The sequence below is a fragment of the Hibiscus syriacus genome, unplaced genomic scaffold (assembly GCF_006381635.1).
Source record: "Hibiscus syriacus cultivar Baekdansim isolate YM2019G1 unplaced genomic scaffold, ASM638163v2 tig00112230_pilon, whole genome shotgun sequence".
Taxonomy (NCBI): Eukaryota; Viridiplantae; Streptophyta; class Magnoliopsida; order Malvales; family Malvaceae; genus Hibiscus; species Hibiscus syriacus.
The window spans coordinates 1,462,258-1,467,955 of NW_024063275.1; positions in this window are offsets into that span (position 1 = coordinate 1,462,258).

Below are 5,698 nucleotides of genomic sequence, written 5' to 3' on the forward strand. Positions count from 1 at the left end.
ATAACATAATTGGTCACTTAATATGTCATATTTTATGGTAATAATATACATTATAAATATGTAACCATAATTATTGATTTTAATCCAACAACAACTAATTAGCCTAGTGGGATGAGGTACTAGACCCCTTAAGTAAATTGAGTTAAGAGGGTCGCCTTGACCTATGTATTACCTGATCCAAATTAATCGATTAATAAATTGGATACAATAAAAAATATAATATCTACTATAATTGATATCATATTAAATTTTTAGGTTAGTCAATTTTAATTATGTAGTTGTGATAAAATCCTGTTACTAATAAGGATATTATTAATGTCTAGATTTTCATCATTGTTGTTAATCTTTCCGTGTCAAAAAGTGTAGTAACAAAAAATATAAGTATTAGTTGTGTCTAAATTCAATAAAAACGTCACTAATATAATAATAACAAAGTTAATAGTGATGACTCAAAATTTTTATGACTATGACATTCAGGGGCTAAAATTAATAGTTTTAGTGACCATTCTTAATGTCATGTTGCAGTCGACACTGCTGGGATCTCGCGAGAAACTCATTTGGGCGATCATGCTGAGGTGGAACATTTTAGTGAGATGGAAGGAAGGGGTGAGTTGGATCATTGGGTCCGGTGACGATGGATATTGCCAAGTTACAATTCCGATTCAAGCAACGTGACGTTGATCATTTGTGGCAAGGGGAAATTGGGTCCGAACCATAATTGATTTTCTTGCAAGTATTAAGGCGATTGATCGAAACCTGTCGCAGTCATCTTTCGGTTGGGTCCGAAATTAGGTTTCGACTTGGAAAAAAAAATAGGTTAGAGTCGCCACCGATCATTTTAAAAAATATTTAGGTTGATTGGACACTTACCTGATATGTGTTTTACCATAAATGTGTCGGGTTCGAGAGTCAGTTACAGTCAAGGAAGGATTAGCACCCTTGTACTGCCCTTTCGGTACCAATTAATTTATCGATTATCTTAATTGCGAAAATTAAAATCTAAATTGAAATTTAAAACGTTCGATTCAAATTATTTACCTTTGATTAATTGAAAAGTATCCCTAAAATCTCAAATATTACTAGATTATAAAATAAAAAAGAAATAAAAAAAGATAAAAAAAAAATATTAATATAATAATAATAATAAAATAAAATAGATAAAAAATAAAAATAATAAAAATAAAATAGGATCAAAATGAATGATATTCAAGATGAAATGATTACACCAAATATTAATCCCTAAATATCCAAAAACATATTACTTTACACGTCGTCATATATGTCAAGCACGTGGGCCCTTATAAAATATAATTTAAGAGGTTTTTGCACTTGCCTTCAATTAGCACAACATTCGTTCCTTTTAAACTCACTTAAGGAAACAAAATTTGAAAATTTTAGCCTTTTCACCTTTGATTGCATGAGATTGAACCGTTGGATCGTGGTGACCTTCGATTATGTTGTTCCTCTTGTCGTCTTTTATTGCTTTATCATTCGGATCAATCAAAGAAACCTTCGATTATCGAAAAACGCCCAAAGTCAAAAGGTAAGTTTCTCCGTTTCTCTTATTTTTTTCTGTTTTGTCTTTTCGGTTGTTGGCCTCTTTCTTCGTAGGTTTCTTTGTGTGTTTCCACCTCTTGCTCATCGCTGGTCATGGGTTCTTTTGAGGTGGGTTTTTGGTTGTGTTTTGAGTAGGTACTTTAAGATTATGGTCGGGGTGTATCGGAAAACGGGGCTACTGTGTTGTGAGGGTTTATGTGTAATGAGTTAGCTAGGTTCAGGAATGGAAGCTCGATGATTAAGACTGGCGCAAGGGTATACTACTGGTGATATCGAGCCATGGCCGAGAGGCCATAGCACCACTCCCTTTAGTTCCTTTTTCTTTCTTCTACTTTGTTCTTTTTCCCCTCGGTTTTTCGATCTGCTTGTATATATAGCCCCCGTCGGAGGTTGTTTTCCCCCGTTTTCCGACTTACCCGGGTTACCACTCACGTTTGTCAAGAGTCGTGGGATTCACGATTTTGTTCCGTTGGAGTTGGACCTTTGCTTGTTGTCCGACGGGACAAAGATTTGTCACTAGCTCCTTGTTTCGAAGTTAACAAAGCTCAGCTGGTCAAAATGGCAGAATTGGACCTTCTGAAGCTTGTTCCTTAGCAAGATGGACTTATTTGATTAATGAATTTGGCACCACAAATAATCATTACTGCACCTGTATGGAAACTGGAAAATTGTTCATGGGAAAAGATTTGTGATTTGCTTTTATGTTGAAGAAAAAAATATGAATAAAAAATGGTCTTGAAATAAGAGAAAAAAATAAATAAATAAATAAATAAAATACTAATATGTATATAAAAAATATTTTTTTAAAAAAAATTATATGCTATATGTTTTCAAAAGTTATATTTGACATTATTATATACTATGCTAAATGAAAGATGACCCGGATGAAAATAAGTGTTTACACATGTGTTGTCGCAGATTGTTATTCTTTACACTTGAGTTTGGATTTAGAGGCTCCAGGTGTGACGCAACAAACGGATGTGGATACAACATTGTCTGAGTTTGCTGACGTGTTCGAAGTACCAACCGGGTTACCACCAACGAGGAAACATGATCACATAATTCATCAGCATCCATCCAGCGAACCAGTCAATGTTAGGCCCTATCGTTACCCTTATTACCAGAAACAAGAGATTGATCGACAGGTTCGTCAATTCTTAGAGCAGCAGATCATTCGTCCGAGTCACATAGTCCATTCTCTTCACCTTTTTGTTCGCAAAAAAAAAAAAGGACGGTACATGGAGATTCTGTGTCGATTAGAGGGCCTTAAATGCTATCACCGTGAAGGACAGGTTTCCTATTCTAACAGCAGATGAGTTATTTGACGAATTAGGTGGCTCACGATTTTTTTTCGAAGCTGGATTTGCTTGCAGGCTACCATCAGATTAGAGTTCAAGCTGAAGATGTACTGAAAATGGTATTCCGTACTCACGAAGGTCACTACGAATTCCTCGTGATGTCGTTCGGCCTCACCAATCTCCATCGACTTTCCAGGCAACTATGAATGATCTCTTTCGACACTATTTACGCAAATTTGTTCTTATATTTCTCGATGACATACTTATCTATAGTCGAGATTAGCATGATCACATTGGACATATTCGCCTGGTTTTACAAAAGTTACGAGATAATGGGTTGGTTGCTAAATGCTCAAAATGTGTTTTCGGCCAAGAGCGAATCGATTATTTGGGCCATGTGGTCTCACGAGTCACGAGATAGTTTGACAGTTGATCTGGCTAAGATAGAAGCTATTCGAGCTTGGCCACGTCCCACTTCAGTGAAGGGCCTCAGGGGATTTTTGGGAATTACCGGTTATTATCACAAGTTCGTTAAAGGATTTGCCCCAATTGCAGCTCCCTTGTCCGATTCATTACGACAGAACGACAATTTTCAGTGGCCTGACTCGGCTCAAACATCTTTCGATTAGCTCAAACAATGCCTTTGTTCAGCTACATTGTTGGGTTTACTAGACATTAACTGCGAATTCATTGTGGAAACTGATGCTTCCGGCTTTGGCATCGGGACAGTGCTGCATCAAGGAGGAAAACCAATAGCTTTTTATAGCCAGAAATTTAGTCTGAGAGTGCAAGCGGCTTCCACTCATCACAAGGAGATGTTTTCCATCACACAGGCAGTTGGAAAATGGCAGCAATATTTGTTGGGTCGCCGATTCAGCATTATCACAGACCAGAGGCCTCTTCGAGAAGTCAATCAACAGACAATTCAAACGCCCGAACAACTAAGATGGTTGTCTAAACTGATTGGATACAATTTTGATATCAAGTATCGTCCGGGGAAATTAAATGTTGTAGCTGATGCTTTGTCCAGGGAAGCAGTAGCAAGCTATATGAATTTATCTCGTCCCTTGTTCAGGGTTTTAGAGGATAACCGGCTTGCCAGTGTCCACAATCATCACCTTACAGAGTTGCGCCACCAACTTCAAGCCGGTCATCCAGAACGCAAGGGTTATTCAATTCAAGGTGGCTTAGTGGTTTTCCAAGGTAAAATAATGGTGCCAGCTGAAGTAGCTTTGTGCACTTTATTACTTTGAGAATTTCATGATTCAAACTTGAGGGTCACGCTGGCATCAATCGAAAATATAAGAGGTTGTCAGCTAATTTTTATTGGCAAAATATGGGACACGATGTTCGTCATTATGTCCTTCAATGCCAAATTTGTCAAAGGATGAAGAAGCAAAAGTTTACTTCCAGCCGACCTTCTTCAACCACTGCCAATTTTAGAACAAGTCTTTGAAGACCTGGCCCTTGACTTCATTGTCGGCTTACCAAAATCAAATGGTAAGGAAGCTATATTGGTTGTCTTCGATCGACTCACTATGGACATTTTTTTCCCTTCCACGACGATTCGATAGTAAACTAGCGGCTAAAATTCTGGTACAGGGTGTCATAAAACTCCATGGCATTCCAAAATCCTTGGTTAACGATCGGGACAGGATTTTCATTAGCGAAGTTTGGAGTGAAATGGCCAAGTTACAAGAAACGCAACTGTGCATGAGTTTCGCTTACCATCCTCAATTCGATGGTTAAACGGAAGCACTCAGTCGTTGCTTGGAAATGTATTTAAGATGCATGGCAAATAAGGATCCGAGTTCTTGGGAGACGTATCTGTCTTGGACAGAGTATTGGTACAATATTGCCTATCAAAGCTCAGTAAACATGACACCATTCAAAGCTCTTTATGGCCGCGACCCTCCGGCCATGCGAGATTACCTTGAGGGTACTGCTAAGACTGATCAAGTCCATCGAGAGCTTCAGGACCAAAATGAGATTCCTCACCTGCTCAAGCACAATTTATGGAAGGCACAAGTTTGTCTGAAAAATCAGGCCGATCAACATCGCAGAGAACTTCAATTGGAAGTAGGCGGCTAGGTTTATGTGAAGTTACAACCGTATCATCAGTTTTCTATTCGATTATGACGCCAACAAAAACCAAGTCCTCGATTTTTTGGTCCGTACCAAGTGGAGCGACGTATAGGAGCTGTGGCCTACAAACTGAAGCTGCCGGAAGCATCTCGGATTCACCTTTTTTTCACGTGTCTCAGTTGAAACCTTATCGCGGACAACCTCTTCAGCAGATAACTCCCTTATCCTTCTTTCAGGACGAGCTGCTTGAACCAATCAATGTTGACAAACTTGAGGACAAGGTTCCTTTGAAAGCGGGGGTAATGTTGCAGTCGACACTGCTGGGACCTAGCGGGAAACTTATTTGGATGATCATGCTGAGCTTGAACATTCTAGTGAGATGGAAGGAAGGGGTGAGTTGGATCATTTGATTGAGGAAATCCATGGATTAAGTCGAGGAAAGAGAGAGAAGAGCCCCAAAGGCATTACAAGTTTTGTCCGGTTCTGAATGCTAGTGAATAAATAGGAAGCTGGTTGTAAACAGAAGGGACTAAGAAAAAAACTCTAAAAAAATATTCCTTCTTAATCTAAGTTTCTCCTTCTCTGTACCTATTCTTTTGTATTTTCCTGCATTCTCTATGTGGTATTCGAAACAATAACATGTCACTAAAAATGTAATTTCTTGTAGTGCGCACTGATGCAATAATGATGTCAGGCTCCCTCTGATTATAATCTATACATTAGTTAAACATTAGTTAAGTAAGACAAGATGACATTAT